This window comes from Pan paniscus, chromosome 9 (genome assembly GCF_029289425.2).
Source record: "Pan paniscus chromosome 9, NHGRI_mPanPan1-v2.0_pri, whole genome shotgun sequence".
Lineage (NCBI taxonomy): Eukaryota > Metazoa > Chordata > Mammalia > Primates > Hominidae > Pan > Pan paniscus.
The window spans coordinates 35,838,865-35,863,566 of NC_073258.2; the positions used below are offsets into that span (position 1 = coordinate 35,838,865).

A 24,702-nucleotide genomic window follows, 5' to 3' on the forward strand; every position below is an offset into this window, starting at 1 on the left:
TCCCATTCCCCTAAAATGTTTCTCTAAATACAAATAAAATTTTTTCTTTAATAAGTTATAATTCAAATATATCTAGATAAACTTACGTTGTAATTTAAGAAGTTGTAGTTTGACACTTGGTTTTTTAAATATACCATGCTAATTGGAAAGCAACAATATTTTTCTCCCTCAGGATTAGTCATCTTTTGCCACAAAACCTTAAAATGGGATTTTTTAATGGTCCAATTAAAAACAGAGATATATTCTACGTAATTTGAATTTCTAATCACCTTCCTTATATTTAAACTTGATGTTTGTGTTAGTAGTGTTACCCTTATCTTTTGTTTCTTTTTCCTTTTTCATAAAACAGTTTGGTAGTTTAGTTTTATAAATTATAGATGCTTTGGGCAAATCTTTTATTTTTCCACTAGGTTAAATTATTCAATGTTAATTTTTCTCCTTATAAAAAAATATTTCCTATGTGAAATTCATTCAGCAATTTGATAATCAGCCTGTGATTAAAAATCAGGCATTGGAAGCTTCCAGTTAATCTTTCCCCACCAACAGTGAACCTTCTTCCTCGATGCTTGTTTAGTTTGGGGAACTTTTTCACCTGCTCAGGCATCTGAGACACAGTAGGATTCTGAATTTATTTCAAGATTGGCATTAATAGGGTTTTTTAGTGAGATTCTAGGCAGACACCTTGACAGTTGTGAGGAAATGGGTCAGAGGTTTCCCTATTAACCTTAAAAAGAGAACATTGCAGATCGTTTTTTAACCACAGTGACATGACTTGCAGCACTCACTTAGCATCTTTGGAATGTCATGTTAGCAACTTACCTAGAACAATAGAAAGAGACAGATAATTTTTAGGAGGAGATTGCTAACCCTTACAGACATGTATAAGTACACCAAGTACATGTTACTTTAGGGGAAGCCTGCTTTATTCTAATAGACTTCTTTAAAATAGATACTGCTTTGAGAAGTGCATGTGATCTCAAAAATATGATGATAAGCTCCCTTCAGAGAAAAATGATCATCTAGGGAATGGCTTTAAGAATTTAGACTATTGACTGTAAGAATGAAATTGCTTACCTATATCTCCTCTTGTGCTTTTTATACTAATCATATGAAAAGTGTCTAATATTTACCAACTGCTCACTATAGACCAAGCCCTATTCTAGTCTTTTCATGTGTATTATCTCATTACATTTGCATAGTTACCAGCCAAGTAGATGCTTTCATTATGCCCATTGTATGGATGAAGAAACTGAGGCCAGTTATATAATTTGCCTACCCAGCCACAGAGCCCCTCCCCTTAACCACCATGCAGTATGGCTTCTGTATTCATCCTTCCTCACTATACATCTATCCTTATGTAATATAATCCATATCCTATATTTTTGAACCTCTGGAAGAAGCTAGATGTCAGGGCTCACAAGCATTCTTACATGAATAACTCACACAAGCAAAACATGGACCAGCAAATAAAGTAGAAAAAAAAAAGTGAGTCATAGTTTTAAACAATGCATTCATTTTCTAAGCTCTTGATTTTCTAAAATTACCAGAGCGCTTCTGGCAAAAGAATCCATTAGCACAGCAGTGAGCCGGTCATTCAATTGGAAACATGTCATTCTTCCCACTGGGTCTGGGGATCTAGAAGCCCTGCCAAAATATCCAGTCCTTTCTGCCAGGTTGGGGAACCTTGACACCGTAGAAGCAAAAGCACTGGGAGATTGATTTAATTTTGCGTTTTTTGAAAGATGACTGGAGTCCCAAAGGAAAAGCCTGAACGTAAAAATAAATGAATAAATGCATAAATAAGCAAATACATGCTACACAGGCAAATCTTAGCACCAGGACTGTAGCAGCATGGATTGTTTCACAATTTTCCCATAGAACAAGAGTTACTAGGGCCTATAGAAGGGAGACCCTTAGCTCCAAGGGGTTTGGGATCACTGTGTTTTACAGCAACAATCTTCAACCTTTTGGTCACTCTTTCAGCTAAGGGATGTAGTACACTCCCGGCACTAACAATACCTCACTTGGTAGTAATATTCTAGAAGGACACATTCCCATTAGAAGGATGTGTTATTTTCACAAGATGCTCCAAACTCCCAAAAGACCAGATCATATTATTAAACCAACTTTGGCATTGAATTTAATTCATCCCTATGTATAAAGCAGGTAGAAAAGAAAATGTCAGCCTAATGTGTAAAAGCAAAAATATCTCTATTTCAAAGTATTTTTAAAATGTTATTTTCTGAATGAAAGTCATGTGGAAAATAATGAAGCAGTGAGGAAAAGAAAAAAAATGCTGTAAATATGATTCTCAGGCAGAATAAAGACCGAAGTGATTTTTCCTTTATCAGCCAAATTATTTACCCCAGTATGTGGATATGAAACCTTTGCTTCCAAAAGGTAAGTAATCATTAAATCATCCCCCAGAAAGAAAAATGCACCTCTTCAACATTGATCTGTTTTTGGAGTTTAAAAATCCGTGGCAGGAAAGGAGCCAGCTATGTGCCTTGGCTATGAGGGAGACTCTGAAATTTATTGTTTGAATTATAACTTTGAAAATGAATGAAGTAGGGACTTTTACAAACTACTTCTCTTAGTTTCCCTCTAGCAGCTTGTCTGAAGTTCCATGCACTGCAGGTAGTTGCCAGTCCAGTGGGCTCAGACCCTAAAATGTGGGCAGTGGGTTTGAAAATGTTAAGAAGGATGGTTGATTCATTGGTGCATCTCAAAGAGGCGATCACAGTCATTAGTTCTCACTCCAGAGGGCTTCTTTGGGGAAATGTTTGAAACCAGATGCTTCTACAGCTGAAAAGTACATGTAATCTATAAAAAGGGGTATCAGGCGAGGTCCAGCTGCAGAAAACTGAAAACATCAGCTGTTTAAAACAGACCCAAAAAATGACTATTAGGAATTAGGCGCTCACAAAATCATCGGCGGGCTGAAGGAATGTTCCTGGAAAGATTCCTAGAACAAGACCACAGGGCTGGCCCTGAGGAGGGGCTGCTGCCTCTTCCTCAAGCAGGAAGACGGAGAAGCGGCCTGCCCTGGAACACCGAGGTTAAGAAAACGCAGTCATAGCATGATCCAGGAATGAGAGAGCCCCACAGAACCAGAGTTAAGGACTGTGGTGCTCAGCAACCCAGCTTCCAGCAGCCTAGGCAGCAGAAAGATGGGCCTGCCCCGTTTCCTCTGTCCGGAGTGCACACAAGTGCATCTAACGGACAGGACCGAAGTCTCATCCACAGCCACAACCTCCTGGAACGCCAGGAGATAAAAATTAGCCATTCAGCCTCAACAGTACAGGAATGCACACTACAAGGATGTTGCCTGTCCATTACCTCCACGGCAGGCACCAGGCAAAAGCGAGAGGAGAGAAAAATTACCAGGCAGGGCAATACTCAGGAAGCAGTTGGGGCAACTAGTGGATAAAAGTATATCCCAAAGGGGAAAATGAGCCCGTTTCTCAGAGCTCAGTCCACAACAGCCTGCTGAGGAAGGCCTGGGCGCATTGTTTGATGTCAAGCCTATAGGCTGACAGTGCACCCAGCTTCCTTTGTTACAGGTGAGCAGTGGTTACTGGAAGGAGATGAAGGAACTGAAACGGTTGTTTTGATGAGTTGCACTTGCAGAACAATGAAATATTATCTGGAAGGTCCCCGACTGCTCACAAAGCTTATGGCAAATCTGGGGCCTCCTCGGTAAATTTGTATTCCTATTATTAATAGAAATCTCTTCTGCCCACCCACTTCCCACACCTGCCCCAGCACCTTACAGCTTTGGCGTAACAGTCAGGGACCAAGGCCAACACAGGAATGCCCTGGTGCTGCGTAATGGAGTGGTGCCAATTAAGGGTACAACCAGCTTGTTGCTCCATTGGGAAGCAATTGGTTGGATTTGGGGATTTTGTCCTTTATTCTAGAAGCAACCTGCTTGTTGCCCCCCTGACCTCGGTGCTCTTGTGTTGACCCCACTACCATTACCACCTTAGCATCTCACCCAAAACTTTCCTCCATAGCCCCTCATCTTAGCCTTTCATTTCCTTCTCCTACCTCTCCCAGCTAACATGAGCTGTAACAACCCTGGCTTGATATGTTATCTCGACTTAATTTACAGTACATTATATTTTAACAGGGACTTCTAATCCAAGAGAAATATCTGCTCATGGGAAATCAGGCTCCCTGGGAGAACCTGAGGCAAAGAGATTGAGGTGTTTGAGGGTGAAGGAGGTCTTTAGGTAAAGTCCAGATGTCACCAGGTTGATGGCTGCCCAGAAAGATACTTATCAACCCCAGTGATGGAGGCCACTTGGCGAGTGGGGAATGGGAGGTGGGATGCTTGTTGTCAGGTTTGAGAGGGAGGCGGAGGGGTTTCAGCATGGCCTAGTGACCTCCTTCAGAGCCAGGCCTCCCCTGCAGGCCAAGGATTTCCCTCCCCTATAGGCAACTTCCCACTGGGCAGGAGATAAACAACTTGCCTTCTGTTAGCAGCACTCAAGTGCTATCTGCCTGCATCTTCTCTCTGATCCCCTGCATTCTGGACCCTGTCTGCTCTTATTCTTGGTACCTGCCTGCCCATGCCCATTTTTTCCCGGACTCTGGGACCTCCTACCCTCTTGACCTAGGGTAGCCACTTCTTTCAGGCCAGGGTCCCCAGCATGCTGTAGGTATACTTTCAGGGAGAGGAGGAAGTAGATTTAGGCAGCTTTTAAAGTTGGGCTATGGTACAGACACTACAAGGCCTCAGCTGACCCCATGGAGGCTCTGCAGCTCAGATGGCCCTGAAGAGTTGTCTCAAGTTTGGGAAGCAGCTGTGCATATGTACTCTAGAATGGACTAGTCATTGGATGTCCTTGGGTGAGGCTGTTCTCTTTAGCCAAGGGCAGTTCCCTGCAAGAGCTGATATAAGAGGACTGACAGCTGGCAGTGTGCCCAGCAGCTGGGGGAATCCATCTTCTAGTCCTAAGCAGCATGGCTTAGAGTCCACTAGTTCCTTACAATCCTATGTACTCCTGGGCCACGTATGTCTGCCAAGCCCCTGCAGGAGCTGGAGGCCAGTGGACAAATGTAAACACCCCTTGGGAATTGACATTCCTTTTCTTTCTTCTAGCAAACATTTATTGAGTGCATTGGAACCATGGAAGCATATGTGCACTTAATGTATGTAAATTCAGTAATACGAGTCCTGAAAGAAAAAGGAAAAAAAAAATTAAATAAAGCCAAGAAACCAGCTTTTACGTGTATTTTGTTTATATTGTACATTGCAGATTATATGTTTCTTTTTCCCTATTACCTTATAAGGTTGTATGCACAGGGCCACATAGGCTACACCAAGTGGACGATTTAAGAGATTTTCTTTTTTTTTTTTTTAAATTTTTGCTTTTTTTTAATTATTATTATACTTTAAGTTTTAGGGTACATGTGCACAATGTGCAGGTTAGTTACATATGTATACATGTGCCATGCTGGTGCGCTGGACCCACTAACTTGTCATCTAGCATTAGGTATATCTCCCAGTGCTATCCCTCCCCCCTCCCCCCACCCCACAACAGTCCCCAGAGTGTGATGTTCCCCTTCCTGTGTCCATGTGTTCTCATTGTTCAATTCCCACCTATGAGTGAGAACATGCGGTGCTTGGTTTTTTGTTCTTGTGATAGTTTACTGAGAATGATGATTTCAAATTTCATCCATGTGCCTACAAAGGACATTAACTCATCATTTTTTATGGCTGCATAGTATTCCATGGTGTATATGTGCCACATTTTCTTAATCCAGTCTATCATTGTTGGACATTTGGGTTGGTTCCAAGTCTTTGCTATTGTGAATAGTGCTGCAATAAACATACGTGTGCATGTGTCTATAGCAGCATGATTTATAGTCCTTTGGGTATATACCCAGTAATGGGATGGCTGGGTCAAATGGTATTTCTAGTTCTATATCCCTGAGGAATCACCACACTGACTTCCACGATGGTAGAACTAGTTTACAGTCCCACCAACAGTGTGAAAGTGTTCCTATTTCTCCACATCCTCTCCAGCACCTGTTGTTTCCTGACTTTTTAATGATTGCCATTCTAACTTGTGTGAGATGGTATCTCATTGTGGTTTTGATTTGCATTTCTCTGATGGCCAGTGATGGTGAGCATTTTTTCATGTGTTTTTTGGCTGCATAAATGTCTTCTTTTGAAAAGTGTCTGTTCATGTCCTTTGCCCACTTTTTGATGGGGTTGTTTGTTTTTGTCTTGTAAATTTGTTTGAGTTCATTGTAGATTCTGGATATTAGCCCTTTGTCAGATGAATAGGTTGTGAAAATTTTCTCCCATTTTGTAGGTTGCCTGTTCACTCTGATGGTAGTTTCTTTTGCTGTGCAGAAGCTCTTTAGTTTAATTAGATCCCATTTGTCAATTTTGGCTTTTGTTGCCATTGCTTTTGGTTTTAGAAATGAAGTCCTTGCCCGTGCCTATGTCCTGAATGGTAATGCCTAGGTTTTCTTCTAGGGTTTTTATGGTTTTAGGTCTAACATTTAAGTCTTTAATCCATCTTGAATTGATTTTTGTATAAGGTGTAAGGAAGGGATCCAGTTTCAGCTTTCTACATATGGCTAGCCAGTTTTCCCAGCACCATTTATTAAATAGGGAATCCTTTCCCCATTGCTTGTTTTTCTCAGGTTTGTCAAAGATCAGATAGTTGTAGATATGCGGCGTGATTTCTGAGGGCTCTGTTCTGTTCCATTGATCTATATCTCTGTTTTGGTACTAGTACCATGCTGTTTTGGTTACTGTAGCCTTGTAGTATAGTTTGAAGTTCAGGTAGTGTGATGCCTCCAGCTTTGTTCTTTTGGCTTAGGATTGACTTGGCAATGCGGGCTCTTTTTTGGTTCCATATGAACTTTAAAGTAGTTTTTTCCAATTCTGTGAAGAAAGTCATTGGTAGCTTGATGGGCATGGCATTGAATCTGTAAATTAACTTGGGCAGTATGGCCATTTTCACAATATTGATTCTTCCTACCCATGAGCATGGAATATTCTTCCATTTGTTTGTATCCTCTTTTATTTCCTTGAGCAGTGGCTTGTAGTTCTCCTTGAAGAGGTCCTTCACATCCCTTGTAAATTGGATTCCTAGGCATTTTATTCTCTTTGAAGCAATTGTGAATGGGAGTTCACTCATGATTTGGCTCTCTGTTTGTCTGTTGTTGGTGTATAAGAATGCTTGTGATTTTTGTACATTGATTTTGTATCCTGAGACTTTGCTGAAGTTGCTTATCAGCTTAAGGAGATTTTGGGCTGAGACAATGGGGTTTTCTACATATACAATCATGTTGTCTGCAAACAGGGACAATTTGACTTCCTCTTTTCCTAATTGAATACCCTTTATTTCCTTCTCCTGCCTAATTGCCCTGGCCAGAACTTCCAACACTATGTTGAATAGGAATGGTGAGATAGGGCATCCCTGTCTTGTGCCAGTTTTCAAAGGGAATGCTTCCAGTTTTTGCCCATTCAGTATGATATTGGCTGTGGGTTTGTCATAGATAGCTCTTATTATTTTGAAATACGTCCCATCAATACCTAATTTATTGAGAGTTTTTAGCATGAAGGGTTGTTGAATTTTGTTAAAGGCCTTTTCTGCATCTATTGAGATAATCATGTGGTTTTTATCATTGGTTCTGTTTATATGCTGGATTACATTTATTGATTTGTGTATATTCAACCAGCCTTGCATCCCAGGGATGAAGCCCACTTGATCATGGTGGATAAGCTTTTTGATGTGCTGCTGGATTCGGTTTGCCAGTATTTTATTGAGGATTTTTGCATCAATGTTCATCAAGGATATTGGTCTAAAATTCTCTTTTTTGGTTGTGTCTCTGCCCAGCGTTGGTATCAGGATGATGTTGGCCTCATAAAATGAGTTAGGGAGGATTCCCTCTTTTTCTGTTGATTGGAATACTTTCAGAAGGAATGGTACCAGTTCCTCCTTGTACCTCAGGTAGAATTTGGCTGTGAATCCATCTGGTCCTGGACTCTTTTTGGTTGGTAAGCTATTGATTATTGCCTCAATTTCAGCTCCTGTTATTGGTCTATTCAGAGATTCAACTTCTTCCTGGTTTAGTCTTGGGAGAGTGTATGTGTCGAGGAATTTATCCATTTCTTCTAGATTTTCTAGTTTATTTGTGTAGAGGTGTTTGTAGTATTCTCTGATGGTAGTTTGTATTTCTGTGGGATCGGTGGTGATATCCCCTTTATCATTTTTGATTGCGTCTATTTGATTCTTCTCTCTTTTTTTCTTTATTAGTCTTGCTAGCGGTCTATCAATTTTGTTGATCCTTTCAAAAAACCAGCTCCTGGATTCATTAATTTTTTGAAGGGTTTTTTGTGTCTCTATTTCCTTCAGTTCTGCTCTGATTTTAGTTATTTCTTGCCTTCTGCTACCTTTTGAATGTGTTTGCTCTTGCTTTTCTAGTTCTTTTAATTGTGATATTAGGGTGTCAGTTTTGGATCTTTCCTGCTTTCTCTTGTGGGCATATAGTGCTATAAATTTCCCTCTACACACTGCTTTGAATGTGTCCCAGAGATTCTGGTATGTTGTGTCTTTGTTCTCATTGGTTTCAAAGAACATCTTTATTTCTGCCTTCATTTCGTTATGTACCCAGTAGTCATTCAGGAGCAGGTTGTTCAGTTTCCATGTAGTTGAGTGGTTTTTAGTGAGATTCTTAATCCTGAGTTCTAGTTTGATTGCACTGTGGTCTGAGAGATAGTTTGTTATAATTTCTGTTCTTTTACATTTGCTGAGGAGAGCGTTACTTCCAAGTATGTGGTCAATTTTGGAATAGGTGTGGTGTGGTGGTGAAAAAAATGTATATTCTGTTGATTTGGGGTGGAGAGTTCTGTAGATGTCTATTAGGTCCGCTTGGTGCAGAGCTGAGTTCAATTCCTGGATATCCTTGTTGACTTTCTGTCTTGTTGATATGTCTAATGTTGACAGTGGGGTGTTAAAGTCTCCCATTATTAATGTGTGGGTGTCTAAGTCTCTTTGTAGGTCACTCAGGACTTGCTTTATGAATCTGGGTGCTCCTGTATTGGGTGCATATATAGTTAGGATAGTTAGCTCTTCTTGTTGAATTGATCCCTTTACCATTATGTAATGGCCTTGTCTCTTTTGATCTTTGTTGGTTTAAAGTCTGTTTTATCAGAGACTAGGATTGTAACCCCTGCCTTTTTTTGTTTTCCATTTGCTTGGTAGATCTTCCTCCATCCTTTTATTTTGAGCCTATGTGTGTCTCTGCACGTGAGATGGGTTTCCTGAATACAGCACACTGATGGGTCTTGACTCTTTATCCAGTTTGCCAGTCTGTGTCTTTTAATTGGAGCATTTAGTCCATTTACATTTAAAGTTAATATTGTTATGTGTGAATTTGATCCTGTCATTATGATGTTAGCTGGTTATTTTGCTTGTTAGTTGATGCAGTTTCTTCCTAGTCTCAATGGTCCTTACATTTTGGCATGATTTTACAGTAGCTGGTACCGGTTGTCCCTTTCCATGTTTAGCGCTTCCTTCAGGAGCTCTTTTAGGGCAGGCCTGGTGGTGACAAAATCTCTCAGCATTTGCTTGTCTGTAAAGTATTTTATTTCTCCTTCACTTAATGAAGCTTAGTTTGGCTGGATATGAAATTCTGGGTTGAAAATTCTTTTCTTTAAGAATGTTGAATATTGGCCCCCACTCTCTTCTGGCTTGTAGGGTTTCTGCCGAGAGATCCGCTGTTAGTCTGATGGGCTTCCCCCTTTGAGGGTAACCCGACCTTTCTCTCTGGCTGCCCTTAACATTTTTTCCTTCATTTCATCTTTGGTGAATCTGACAATTATATGTCTTGGAGTTGCTCTTCTCGAGGAGTATCTTTGTGGTGTTCTCTGTATTTCCTGAATCTGAATGTTCACCTGCCTTGCTAGATTGGGGAAGTTCTCCTGGATAATATCCTGCAGAGTGTTTTCCAACTTGGTTCCATTCTCCCCATGACTTTCAGGTACACCAATCAGACGTAGATTTGGTCTTTTCACATAGTCCCATATTTCTTGGAGGCTTTGCTCGTTTCTTTTTATTCTTTTTCCTCTAAACTTCCCTTCTCGCTTCATTTCATTCATTTCATCTTCCATTGCTGATACCCTTTCTTCCAGTTGATCACATCGGCTCCTGAGGCTTCTGCATTCTTCACGTAGTTCTCGAGCCTTGGTTTTCAGCTCCATCAGCTGCTTTAAGCACTTCTCTGTATTAGTTATTCTAGTTATACATTCTTCTAAATTTTCTTCAAAGTTTTCAACTTCTTTGCCTTTGGTTTGAATGTCCTCCCGTAGCTCAGAGTAATTTGATCGTCTGAAGCCTTCTTCTCTCAGCTCATCAAAGTCATTCTCCGTCCAGCTTTGTTCCGTTGCTGGTGAGGAACTGCGTTCCTTTGGAGGAGGAGAGGCGCTCTGCTTTTTAGAGTTTCCAGTTTTTCTGCTCTGTTTTTTCCCCATCTTTGTGGTTTTATCTACTTTTGGTCTTTGATGATGGTGATGTACAGATGGTTTTTTGGTGTGGATGGCCTTTCTGTTTGTTAGTTTTCCTTCTAACAGACAGGACCCTCAGCTGCAGGTCTGTTGGAGTACCCGACCATGTGAGGTGTCAGTCTGCCCCTGCTGGGGGGTGCCTCCCAGTTAGGCTGCTCGGGGATCGGGTCAGGGACCCACTTGAGGAGGCAGTCTGCCCATTCTCAGATCTCTAGCTGCGTGCTGGGAGGACCACTGCTCTCTTCAAAGCTGTTAGACAGGGACATTTAAGTCTGCAGAGGTTACTGCTGTCTTTTTGTTTGTCTGTGCCCTGCCCCCAGAGGTGGAGCCTACAGAGGCAGGCAGGCCTCCTTGAGCTGTGGTGGGCTCCACCCAGTTCGAGCTTCCCGGCTGCTTTGTTTACGTAAGCAAGCCTGGGCAATGGCAGGCGCCCCTCCCCAGCCTCGCTGCCGCCTTGCAGTTTGATCTCAGACTGCTGTGCTAGCAATCAGCGAGACTCCATGGGCGTAGGACCCTCTGAGCCAGGTGCGGGATATAATCTCCTGGTGCGCCATTTTTTAAGCCCATCGGAAAAGCGCAGTATTCGGGTGGGAGTGACCCGATTTTCCAGGTGCCGTCTGTCACCCCTTTCTTTGACTAGGAAAGGGAACTCCCTGACCCTTTGCGCTTCCCAAGTGAGGCAATGCCTCGCCCTGCTTCGTCTTGTGCATGGTGCGTGCACCCAGTGACCTGCGCCCACTGTCTGGCACTCCCTAGTGAGATGAACCCGGGACCTCAGATGGAAATGCAGAAATCACCCGTCTTCTGCGTCGCTCACGCTGGGAGCTATAGACCAGAGCTGTTCCTATTCGGCCATCTTGGCTCCTCCCGATTTAAGAGATTTTCAAGGGCTTTTCTCTACATGATTTTTACCTACTCTGCTGGCTGGCATTAGCATTAGCATCTAAGCCTTGTATGAGATTCCACTGTATCAACCCGTGTGAGGCTCTGTGGAGAAGGGAAAGATGTATTAATTTTCATGCATGGCCAGGTAATTACTAGTGGAGGAGAGAGGTGGAGGCACATGCAACATACTGTGGCAATGAACCTGGATGGGAAGAGGAAGTGCTCCTGAGGGTTTGTTCCTTCCTGTCTGTCCCACAGCCACTGCCCAGTACCGTCTCCATTACTCACCACTGCTGAAGCTGCCAGATAGCTGCTAGGGAAATCCTTCTAAAACACACACTCTTGTTCAAAATCCCCCAGGAGCTCCCCATAGCTTTGGGGATAAAACTCAGACTCTAAGCTCCCAGCTCAGCACTTTTCTGCTCTGGCTGGCCCAGATGTGCCCTTCTAGCTGACGCACGTTACTCCTTAAACCACCCCCTTGGATCCAGCCTGAGCACCTTCCCCAAACTTCTTCTGTGGTTTCTCGTCTCCAGGTTTTTGCAGGCATGCATCACTCTGCCTGGAATCTCCCTTCCCACCTGCTTCATCCAGGCCCAGGCTGCTCAGTCTCCTCACTGTTAACACTTAGAGCTGTAGAGTTTCTTCACATGGTGCACTGTCCTGTACGTTATAGGATTTTTAGCAGCATCCCTGGTCTCTACCTATGCATGAGGTGCCAGAAGCCCCTCCTAGTTGTGACAACCAAAATATGTCTCCAGGTATTGCAGATGTCCCCTGGTGGTCAAACCTGCTCCTGGCTGAGAACTACTGACCTAAGCAATGCTTTTGGAACTTGGTTTAAACATGACCTTCCCCAGCACCTTTTCCTGGCCCCTATGCCTATGGGCCCCTCCTTTGTGTTTCAGTAGCCCCTGATACCCCAGTCAAAGCCTTCACCTCCAACTTCCATTAGTTAGTTTACTTGTATTATTTCCCCATGCAACTCCTCGAGGACAGGAGTCATGTTTTATTTATCCTTGAAACCACAGCACTCGGAATAGTAACTGGCACACAGTAGATGCGGTGTCTCTATTTGTTGGGCAAATGAACAAACAAGTGTGTCAAACAGAAGAGGTGACTCCTGAGCTGAGACTTGAAAAAATGGGGCATGTTTCTAGCTCTGAGCCAAATACACATTAGATTTGATGGAATATCAAAACCATAGGCAGATGTCCATTGCCATTTGGAGTTCACTGTGAATGGTGGTTATTCACTAAAATCCTTTGGCAAAAGCAACAGAAACCCCAACTTAAACCATCTTAAAACATGAACAGGATGAGTTGTTTACAGTAAATCCAGGCATGGTTTTGTTGGGGCCCCAGTCTGTTCCTCTGCATTATACACAGCTCTGTGTTCCCTTGTGTGTTGGCCGTATCCACAGGTGGACTCTGGTAAGAAATCCCAGGCCTCATATCTACATCCTGTATGGACCAGTGCAAGAGGGAATTCTCTTTTCCCAACCTCAAGACAAGGTTTATGGGTTTTACTCTGACTGAGCCATCATATGCCAAGTGTCCAGCCCTTCATGAATCACTGTAGCAGTGAATGCAGGGAGATTACACTGATTAATTTAACTTGGTCAGGCCCCATCGATGGAGCTGGGGCAGCTTAGTCCCAGCTAGCCCCGCTGGCTGAAACACAGGGAGAGAAGGAGATGGATGCTGAGGCCATCACAGTGCCTGCTACAGTACCTGCTGCTTGAGGAACACTTGTAGTTGGACTTTTTTATTTAGACAGATCTTGCTCTGTTGCCCAGGCTGGAGTACAGTGACATAATCACAGCTCACTGCAGCCCCAACCTCCTTGGCTCAGGCGAGCCTCCCTCCTCAGCCTCCCAAGTAGCTAGAACTACTACTACCGTACCTGGTTAATTTTTAATTTTTATTTATTTATTTATTTATTTTTGTAGAAATGGGGTCTCCCTATGTTGCCCATAGAGGCTGGCCTAGAACTCCTGGCTTTGAGCAGTTTTCCCACCTCAGCCTCCCAGAGTGCTGGGATTATAAACATGAGCACTGTGTTGGGCATTTTAAGGAACACACCCAACAGTCTCCTCCACGTCACTCTTCCCTCCAGTTTCAGCCTGTTGTCATCTTTGTGTTTTTTGTCGTCGTTGTTTGTTTTTGAGACAGAGTTTCATTCTTGTTGCCCAGGCTGGAGTGCAATGGTGTGGTCTCAGCTCACTGCAACCTCCACCTCCTGGGTTCAGGCGATTCTCCTGTCTCAGCCTCCCAAGTAACTGGGATGACAGGTGCCCACCACCATGCCCAGCTTTTTTTTTTTTTTTTTGTATTTTTAGTAGAGACAGGGTTTCACCATGTTGGCCAGGCTGGTCTCGCACTCCTGACCTCAGGTGATCTGCCCGCCTCTTTCTCCCAAAGTCCTGGGATTTTTACAGGTGTGAGTCACTGCGCCCAGCCCTCTTGTCATCTTTGGTTGGCCCTTTCTGAAGGGAAAGATCAGCGTGGTGTTGTGTAATGACTGCTATTCACTGTGAGCTCGGGAAGTCCAGGCTACAGTCAGAGGTTCATGTTTTAGACACAGATAGAGTGACAGAGGGATTTTGTGCATCTGTCTGGTTTTTTCAAGAGCCAAAGAGGTGAAAGGGCAGACTTGAGTGGATGGCGGGGAGAGCCTGTTTGTGATGGAATAGTGCTAACTCACGGGAGAGATCCTCCCAGTTTCCTTGCTCCCTGCAGTGCCAGCTCAGCTAAGATGAAAAAAAGCAGGTGATGACTCACCTAGAAAGCAAAACGCGAATTAGCTTTCCAAGAGAGAAAGCCATTCTAATATGTTTACTTTCGGGTTGATTCCTTTTGAAGAGGTGTTTTTAATTATGACTGTGGTTTATATATTGTTCTTGAAGTTCATAGGTAGTACAGTGTAGGGGCTGTGCTCATAGCCTCTGGAGCTAGGCTACTTACAAGCTACGTGAAGTTAGGCCAGTTACCTACCTATCTGCGCTTTAGTTTTCTCATCTGTAAAATGGGGATACCAGTGGTACCTACTTTATGAGGATGTTGTGGAAATTAAATGAGCTAATGCAGACAAAGCATGTAGAAAACAGGCGGTGAACATTAGCTATTATAACTCCCCAGGAGGGAGAGGGCAATACTCTCCTTTTCCTGTTTGTTTTCTTTTCTAGCAGTTACTACTCTGTTTTTGTTGTTGTTGTTGTTGTTTTGAGACAGAGTCTCATTCTGTCGCCCAGGCTGGAGTGCAGTGGCATGATCTCAGCTCACTGCAACTTCTGCCTCCCGGGTTCAAGCAATTCTCCTGCCTTAGCCTCCTGAGTAGCTGGGATTACAAGCATGCACCACCATGCCCAGCTAATTTTTGTATTTTTAAGAGAGGCTGGGTTTCACCATGTTGGGCAGGCTGATCTGGAACTCCTGACCTCAAGTGATCCACCCACCTCAGCCTCCCAAAGTGCTGGGATTACAGGTTTGAACCACCACGCCCGGCCTGCGCTTACTGCTCTGAATTGTGTCACACACCAAAGAGAGGACTGCACTCCTCCAAGGGTGCCTTTCTCCAGCATGACCGGACAAGAGATGGGCTTGGTGAAGGGTGCCTGGGACCTCTCCCACCTTGCCGTAGTACAAGGCCACACTTCCAGAGATGACCTTTAAGGTAATGTTTTTGCAAATACAGGGTGGGACAGTGGTTGCAACTCAAGGCAAATGGATCTTGTGGGCTGCTCAGTAATTGAATTTCCCCTGCTCCTTAGAGAGCAACAAGTTATGGGGGGAGAAAGACGGGAAGTTGAGCTGGCACCCAAGACTTCTGTTACATGGGGAAGATGTTTTGCTTTAGGGGCAGTGAGTAATGCTGAGAGCATTGGAGCACCTTCTTTTATCCTTGTCTGTCCCATCTTCATAGTCTCAGTGGAGACTCTGATTATGGGTCACTCTCTGAAAGGTCCTCTCTGAAAGAGGATGTCCCTATTTCCTTAGAAGTCTATGAGAGACCCTTTATATGTCTTTTCTACTAACCTGAAACACAGAAACAGCATGCTGTCCTCACATCCTCATAGCCCTGGAGTGATCGTAGATCATCCTTTGGAAGGGCCATCAGAATGAAATTTGAAATTTTGCTGAAAAAATTTTTTTTAATTCCATTTGCACATCTTTGCAGAAAAATGACCAAGCCATTATTTTGAACCCCACTGCCTCTTCTGAGGGGAACCAATCTCACTTTATTATTAGAGAAGCTTCCAGGATGCAGGCTTATGGGAAACTGCTGCAAAGGTCTCTCTGCTCCTGTACCATCATGGTCTTCTTCCCACCTGGTGAAGTGAGAACTTCCTGAAATGTGGTTTCCAGAAGCAACTTTCTAAATATGTCTCTCCTTCCTCAGTAACAGGCAGCACTTGCAGTGGGCAGAGGAGGCATTAAATGGAGAGAAGTGGCACTGTTTTGTGTGGCCCAAAAGACTCCGATTGGTGGAAAATAAAAATGGACATGGAGCCAGATAAATTTCATCATGGCCAGATGGCCCAGGAATTTATCTTGCTGAAACCCCCACTCGGTCTCTGGGCCCTTGCCACGAAGTTGCATAATTTGTTCAGAATCTGTTCGTGCAGGATGGAGCTGCGATTGACACTGAGCTGAAAATCTGGGCTTTGGGGCAGGGTTTGGAGAGAGGCTTCAAATTCCTACGCTCCAGAAATGAAGTAACAAGGTGAGGTAAAGTGATGTTACACCCGCTTGTGTGTCCTGGAAAGTGTGGGCTTGTAAAACCCCTGTTCACTTCGGGGCGCCTAACTCAAGAAATTCTAGAATAAGTGGCCTCAAGAGCCCTTTATCCCTCTTCGTTAAGCCCATTCTAGATAAAACTGTTTCATTCATTTTAGACAAATGGAAATGTCTTTTACTGTTGAAGACTTTTGAGCAGGAATTCTCCAGACTTTTAACACTCATTTATTCAGTGAGTATTTATTAATGTTCTACCATATGCCATTCTGGGATACGGCAGAAAATATGACAATATCCCTGCCCTCATGGGGCTTATCCAGTAGTCACCACTTATCCATGGTTTCAGCTACTTGCGGTCAACTATGGTCTGAAAATATTAAATGGGAAATTCCAAAGATAATTTATACGTTTTAAATTGTGTGCCATTCTGAGTAGTGTAATGAAGTCTGACGCCATCCCACTCCATCCCACCCAGGACATGAATCTTCCCTTTGTCCAGCTTATCCTGGTCAACAAGGATAATGTCTGTGCTACCCAGCTGTCAGTCACTTAGTCACACAGTGGTTATCCAGACAACCACTGTCGCAGCATGCCAGTGCTTGTGTTCAAGTAACCCTTATTTTACTTAATGGTGGCTCCAAAGGGTGAGAGTGGTAACGCAATTTGGTTATGACAAAGAAAAGCCCTCTAGTGCTTCCTTTAATAGGTGAAAGTTGCTGACTTAGTAAGGAAAGAAAAAAAATTGTATCCCGAGGTTGCTACAATCTCTGGTAACAGTGAATCTTCTTTTTTTTTTTTTTTTTTTTTGAGACAGAGTCCCGCTGTGTCACCCAGGCTGGATTGCAGTGGCGTAATCACGGCTCACTGCAACTTCCGCCTCCTGGGTTCAGCCTCCCAAGTAGCTGGGATTACAGGCGTGTACTACCACGCCCAGCTAATTTTTGCCTTTTTAATAGAGATGGGGTTTCACCATGTTGGCCAGGCTGGTGTTGAACTCCTGACCTCAAGTGATCCACCAGCCTGGACCTCCCAAAGTGCTGGGATTACGGGCGTGAACCACCACGCCCAGCCAAGAATGAATCTTCTACCCATGAAATTGTGAACAGTATATTGTTATAATTGTTCTTTTATTATTAGCTATTGTTGTTAATTTCTCACTGTGCCTAATTTATAAATTAAACTTTATTATAGGTTTGTATGAGAAAAAACATCATGTATCTAGGATTCATTACTCTCCATGATCTCAGGCATCCAGTGGGGGTCTTGGAACATTTTCCCTGAGGATAAGGGAGACTAATTTATTACACTAGGGAAAACTGGCAACAAACACCCACGCACATACATGTACAGCACAGTGTCGGGAAGGCTATGGAGGAACATAACTCAAGGAAGGCAGTGGAGAGTACCAGGAGCTTCTCTGAATAGCTTGGGCAGGGCAGGGCTCTCCAGGGAGGTGACTTTTGAGCAGACCTTAAATGCTTGCCCCAGGGGAAGAGCTTTCCAGGCAGAAAATTCAGCAAGTGGAAGGGCCCAGACATGCTTGGGGAGCTCAGAGACCCTTAAGGAGACCCATGTAGCACAGTTCCTCTTGTTGGTAAAGAGTCTTGGCTTCAACTCTTGCCTTTCCTTCACTCTCACATCTAATCTGTCAGCAGCTCTGCCAGTTCTCTTCCAAAATACATCTTGAACTCACCTACCCCTTGTCTGTCCATGACCACCCTAATCCAGGCCCCTGTCATCTCTTCTGGCCTAGGTTACGGCCAGAGCCACAAGCAAGTGCTTCCTAACCGGCCTCCCATAAATTCCAATCACATTTCTTCCCTGCTTAAAATTCGTCAGTAGTTTCCCATTGCCCTTTGACAACAGTCCAGCCTTCTTACCATGGCCTTTAAGACCCTGCGTGATCTGGACCCTGCCTTCCTCTCCAGGCCCATGTCCTGACAATTAGGGCTTCAGCTACAAGGTCTGTATATTAGTTTGCTAGGGCACAGACTGGGTGGTGTGGCTTAAACAACAAACATTTATTTTCTCACAGTTCTGGAGGTTACAAGTTCTAGATCAAAGTGTTGGTAGGATTGGTTTCTTCTGAGGGCCATAAGGGAAGGATGCGTTCCAGGTATCTTTCCTGAGTTTATGAAAGGCCATCTCTTCCCTGAGCCTTCATATTGGCTTCCCTTTGTACATGCTGTGTCCAAATTTCCTCTTCTTAGAAGGATCAGTCCTTTGGACCCAAGGGTCCACTCTAATGACCTCATTTAACTTAATTACCTGTGTGAAGGTGCCATCTCCAAATACAGTCACATTCTGAGATGCTGGGAGTTAGGACTTCAACATAAAAATTTTGTGGGGGACACAGTTCATTCTGTAACAGTCCTTTCTTTTTCTCAAGCACTACCAACTCTCTCTCACCTCTGGGCTTTCCTACAACCATCACATGGGCAACCTCTTCTCCTCCTTCAGGTCTGAAAACATGGCGTCTCCTCAGAGAAGCTTTCCCTGAACATCCCCATCAAGCTAGCTATGTCAATCTGTTTTGTTTCTTTTAGTATGGGAAAATTGACATATGGTAAAAATGTACAGGTTGTTAGTACACAATGTGATGAGCTTTGACAAAAGTGTATACCCTATAACCACCAGACCAATGAAAATACCAAACGTTTTCATCACTCCCAGAAAACTCCCTCACTTTTTTTTTCAGTCAATATTCAGCTCACCCATAGGCAACCACTTGTCTGATATAAACCACTATAGTTTTGCCTGTTCTTGAACTTCATATAAATGGATTTATTCAGTATGTACTCTTTTGTGTCTGACTTCTTTCACTCAAGATTCATCTATGTTATTGCATGTATGAGTATTTTATTCTCTTTTATACTGGGTACTATTCCGTTTTATAAATATAATACTATTTGTTTATCCATTGTCCTATTGTTGGACATTTGGATTCCTTCCAGTTTGTAGCTAGTATGAAAAAAAAAACTGCCGTAAACATTTTCATGTGTTTTCTTAACAAGTGTTTTCATTTATTTTGGATAAATATGTAGGAGTGGAATTTCTGGGTCATAGGGTAGGTATATGTTTAAGAAATTGTAGTCAAATTTACAAAGTTTTTGCACTGTTGCCTCTCCCACTAGCAGTATAACAGTTCTAATTCTAGTCTTCAACCTCACCAACATTTGTTGTTATTAATCTTTCTCATTTTAGCCATTCCACTGAATATGAAATGATATAATTTCCTTATTCCTAATGATGTTGATCATCTTTCCATGTGTTTAATGGACATTTTTGTGTCTTCTTTCATTGAGGTATCTTTTCAAGCCTTTTGCCCAATTTCTAAATTGAGTTGCTTGTCTTTTTGTTATTCATTTGTAGGAACTATTTATATATTGTGGATACAAATCCTAATATTTTCTTGTGGTTGGTAGCTTGTCTTTCCATTAGTTGTCTGATAAGATAGTAGTTTTAATTTTGAATAAGACTAAAGCTACAGAATGTGCCCCAGGACTAAATTGTTTTGGAATATTTTTTAGGAAGAAGATACTTAGGGTTCCCAGCAGGGCTATAATTTCCTTCAAGTTTGTTCTCATGGTGTTTCAAAGAGAGGATGAAGTCATGTGGCTACTTAGCCACTGTGTGCATTATTGTAGATGTATTGGACTGGTTCACTCATTTTAAAACAACATTAAAAGAATTTCAGGTGCTTCCTCTATCCAGTGACCACCATGAAGCGCAAGACCAGGGGCCCATGTGTGGAAGAGGAATGGCTTAAATCTCTTCTAAATACTGTGGCCTTTGCTACTGAGTTCTGATATACCATAACTCTCCAAAACTATAATTACGTGTATATCCTCTCACCTGGTAATTCTCCTTCTAGAAATTTAACCTAAGGATAAACTCATGATTATAGGCAAAGTTCTCTTTTTATTATTATTATTTTTGAGATGGAGTCTTGCTCTGTCACCCAGGCTGGAGTGCAGTGGTGTGATCTTGGTTCACTGCAACCTCCGCCTCCCGGGCTCAAGCGATTCTCCTGCCTCAGCCTCTGAAGCAGCTGGGATCACAGGCGCGCGCTACCTCGCCTGGCTAATTTTTGTATTTTTAGTAGAGGCGGCGTTTCACCATGTTGCCCAGGCTGTTCTCGAACTCCTGACCTCAAATGATCCGCCCGCCTTGGCCTCCCAAAGTGCTGGGATTACAGGCATGAGCCACTGTGTCCAGCCATATATGCAAAGTTCTAAACACAAGGATACTTATTCCAGCTTTGTTCATATAGTAAGATATTAGGAAAACACCTAAAATAGTGGACTGTTAAATATATGGTAGCCTAAAAACTCCATTTATTAGAATGCTATGAAATCCTTATTCTCTATACATTTATTTATTGATGGAGATACTTACTTACAATATTGTTGAATTAAAAAGGTTTCAAAATATTGTAATGTCATTTTTAAAAACCTTATATATGTGTGCATATATATATTTATGCCTGCATATATGTGTGTGTGTTTACATATATATAAAATATACATATATGCCTACATATATATGTATATGTGTGTATGTATTCTGTTTATAAAATCATTACCCAAACAGCTCAGTCTGAGAGAGTATCTAAGTCAAAAGAACTCTGCCAACAAAAGTAATTTTAAAATACCTCTACTCCTTTACTTATATTTTTATACGTGAGAAGGCAAATACATCATATTCAGTAAAACTTTCTAAATTCCCTTAATTACTCTGCCATTCACATGCCACACCTGCTTCTGCACCTCTCTTGAAAATCTCACTATAAAATTCTGCAGTCCACACCTCTTCTGCCTCTCATTGCCCATCCCCACTTCCTAGTCTCCATCACGCACACAATCTATGTGGCAAAGCGTGGGCTCTCCTTGGAAGTGGAAGAAGGAGAAACTGACCTGGGTCAAGCTCACACTCTCTGTAGTGGCCTGGGGCAGTGGGGAGGGCATTGGCAGTGCTTTAGCATTCATAATCCTCATCCTATTTCATATGCATAGAAAACATCTGGAAGGATGTGCACGAGGTCAAAATGTTAACAGTAGTTATTTCTGGCGATCAGATTAGAGTAGATTTTAATTTTCTTCCTTTTGCTTATCTGTGTTTTCTAATTTCCTACCATGAACAGACATTCCTTGATGAATATTTTTTAGAATTTTTATTGAAGTATATCTTGATTAATTTATAAAAACAGCTTTTTGAAAAAAATGAGTTTCTCAGAGCTTTTCAAGAATAGGAAGTCAGAGAAGCAAGTATGGTCCATTCCAAGTTAAAGAGGTTTAAAAATACATTCTGTGTCCCAGATACAGCCCCAACCCAAGCCAACTGTCAGCCAACACTGGGAGATTTGTCTTTGTTCCTGTCTCCCCTCTTTTGTCAAATAAAAGCAAAAGGCATTTTCAGAAATGTGCCAGTGAGGGAGAAGGGTTTAGGGCAAGTTCAGCCAGTAGATGTGATATCTCGTATCTGAAAATGGACACAACTGCAGAGCTCCGAGAGACTGAGTCAGGAAACCCACGTGGAAAAGCCATCACAGAGCTGGCACACCACAGGTCCTCAAGTCAATTTGAGCACCTACTATATTTGTTCGCTAAACAGACAATTACAGCTTCGCCTCTGGGGAAGGTCCCGGATTGGGGGCTGTGAATACAATGATTATAAGACACTGACCCAACGCTGAAGGAGTTCCCAGTCTATGGAAGGAGACAGATAACAGCAACAATAATAATTGCAGCTAACATTTATTAAACAAATGCTGATGTGCCAGATACTGTGGCACATATATAATATAAATGCTTTGTATTTATACATTGATGCTTTTCATCCTTATAGTAATCTATAAAGTAGATTATCTCAATAAGTATTTTATCTTCTTTTCTGGTCACAGAAATTTGTTTGACTCTGTCAGAGCCCACAACTATAGTATGGTAATGGATCTGTATGTATATATATATATATATATATATATATATATATATATATGTATATATATACACACACACACAGTGGGTAAGAGCTTAGGTGACGGAATCAAACTGTCTGTGTTCAAATCTCAGTCCTGCTAATTATGGGCAACACATTTGTCTTTCAATGCCTTAATTTCCTCTTCTGTAAAGTGGGAATATTCATAGTTGTTACTTCATAAGTTCTTATAGGGACGAAAAGAGCCGATATGTTTAAAGTACTTAAAACAGTGCCTGGCATGTAAGCTGTTAATAAATATTAGCTGCTATTATTGGTATTGTTATTATTTGTTTCCTGCCATTGACTGGGAGCTCCTTGAGGGCTGGGTCACTATCTTATTAAGTATTGTATCCATCAACCCCAACCCAGGGCCTAGTACAGGGTTGAAACCAATAATTGTCTGTTAAGCAAAAGGACAAACTTATCACTACTCAATATGTTTTAGTGGGGGAGGGAGGTGCAGGGATGTTTCTCTTCATGAGTAGATGTCAGATTCCCCCAAAGATGATGATAATAGGAGGAGTATGGCATCTCCTAGAGCAAGTAGAGTCCAAGAAACATAAATGTCAGACCGTAGTTCAACTCTCCCATTTTACAGATGAGGAGCCTGAGGCTTAGGGGGTTCCTGCAACTTCTTATTGTCATGCAACTCATTAGCATTGGAAGAAATGTGTTACGGAAAGTGGGCCTTTTATCTTAACCTCAACTTCCACCTCAAGGGTGTTATAAATAAAGTGACGGTGCTGCAAAAGAAATAGCACTTGAATATAAAATTTTCTTTTCAATTCTCAGCAAGGCAAGTTGCTTCTATAGAAGGGTGCACACTTATAGATGGAGCAATGGTGAGCGCACACTTGGATAAGGGAGGGGAAGGGGTTCTCACCCCTGACGCATGTGGCCTCTGCTGCTGTATTGTTCCCCTGTTGGCTAAGGTTAGACTGCACAGGCTAAACTAATTCCGATTGGCTGATTTAAAGAGAGTGACGGGGTGAGTGGTTTGCGGGGGGGAAATGGTTATGACAGAGCAGGTAATTGGAATGAGTCAGGGTAGAGTAGGTAATCAGAATGAGTCAGGGTGGAGCAGGTAATCGGAATGAGTCAGGGTGGACCAGGTAATCGGAATGAGTCAGGGTGGAGCAGGTAATCGAAAAAGGTTTCTTTGCAAGGAAGTTAAGTTTAAAAGTAGAAGGCAAAGAATTGAACATACTGACATACTGATTCTTTGAAAAGAAATTTAGAACTTCTATCTATCTAACAAGGGGAAGTGGACAGAATTTATTTCAGTTTAAGTTCACAAAGCTTGATTGAATGCCAAGTGCCTGTGCTAGGCTCCTGAGAAACAGAGGTGAAATGGGTTCAGGGAGTATCCAGTCTTGGGGAAGTCATACTTTAAGTAAGCGAATCCAAGTGTGATGAGAGGAAGCCCAGGTATAATGAGAGCTAGTCTTGTTTCTGTCTGTAGCTATCGAGAGATGATTGGTGGCCGGATCAAGCCTGTTGAGAGTATTCTTGGACCTTCCAATTAAAGGGAACTCCCCATGCAGAATGGAAACCCTGTGGGGGAAGCAGAGGCTGATCTTCATTTGGGGGTCATGGGGTAGGTGGCAGTGGGAGCCTGGAGAAAAAGTCTCCACCTTCCCAGCAAAGGTAGCACTTACGTATGTGTGTATATATATAACACATGTATGTGTGGTGGCCTAGCACTCCCCTACCAACCTTACTCAGAGAACTCACCCACCCCCAGTACTACCCACCCCAGGGCTCTTGGGGCAGTGGGAATAGGGAGATGTTGCTAAGGAGTATGCTTTTGCCCTAAGGCACAACTATAAATTCATGTGATAATAGATCTACCAATATGTCTGGAAATGCACAGCACAGCTCAGGGGTGGGGAAATTGTACCTCAGCTCACCCCCGTGCTGTTAATCTCCCACCTGGGAGCAGTTTAGCATTAAGCCTCCGTTATGTATCAGGGAGACTCTGGATGTAGGGAGGAAGGGCCTTGTGTGGCTAGCAACCAGCACGAACAGGACATTTACGTGAGAGGCAGTGCCGTGCTGCAGGATGTGCATGGGTCAGGAGTTGGGAGCAGGAGGCTCTGCCATTGCCTGCCTCTGCGTAACTTTAGATAAGTCACCTCCCCATATGTAAAATGGGGCTTGAGTTTAACGATCTCCTAAAGTCCCTTCAGGCTCTGAAATTCAGTTCTAAATGTTCTATGCATTGTGAAGAACGTAACTTTCAAGGGTTGCATTTGCTGTTCTAGAAGGTATCGCCAGGCAAAACCACATCTCAACAGGCAGATCTGCTGGCTTTCAGGGAGCACGTTTCCCACTCAGCGACCTTAAGCTTTTTCTCTTAAGAGCTTCTAAGAGCAGAAGAGCCCCAATATGTCCCCCAGCCCAGGAGTTTGGGGGGCATGCACCCAGGCATGAAATGTCTTTGAGTTCTTGTTTATGATCGCAGAGGTAACTTTACATTCTACTCCAGAATCTCTCCTTGCTCTTATTAGTATAAAAATAGTACAATATTTTAAATTACTTACTGTAGATGTTTGTTGATAAATC

At 42.7% G+C, this 24,702-nt stretch overlaps 1 protein-coding gene across 5 annotated transcripts in view; it reads left to right on the forward strand.

The window, feature by feature from the left end:
- KIAA1549L (KIAA1549 like) overlaps positions 1–24,702 on the forward strand; it is a 296,602-nt gene that overhangs the window by 241,946 nt on the left and 29,954 nt on the right. The window lies entirely within an intron of this gene.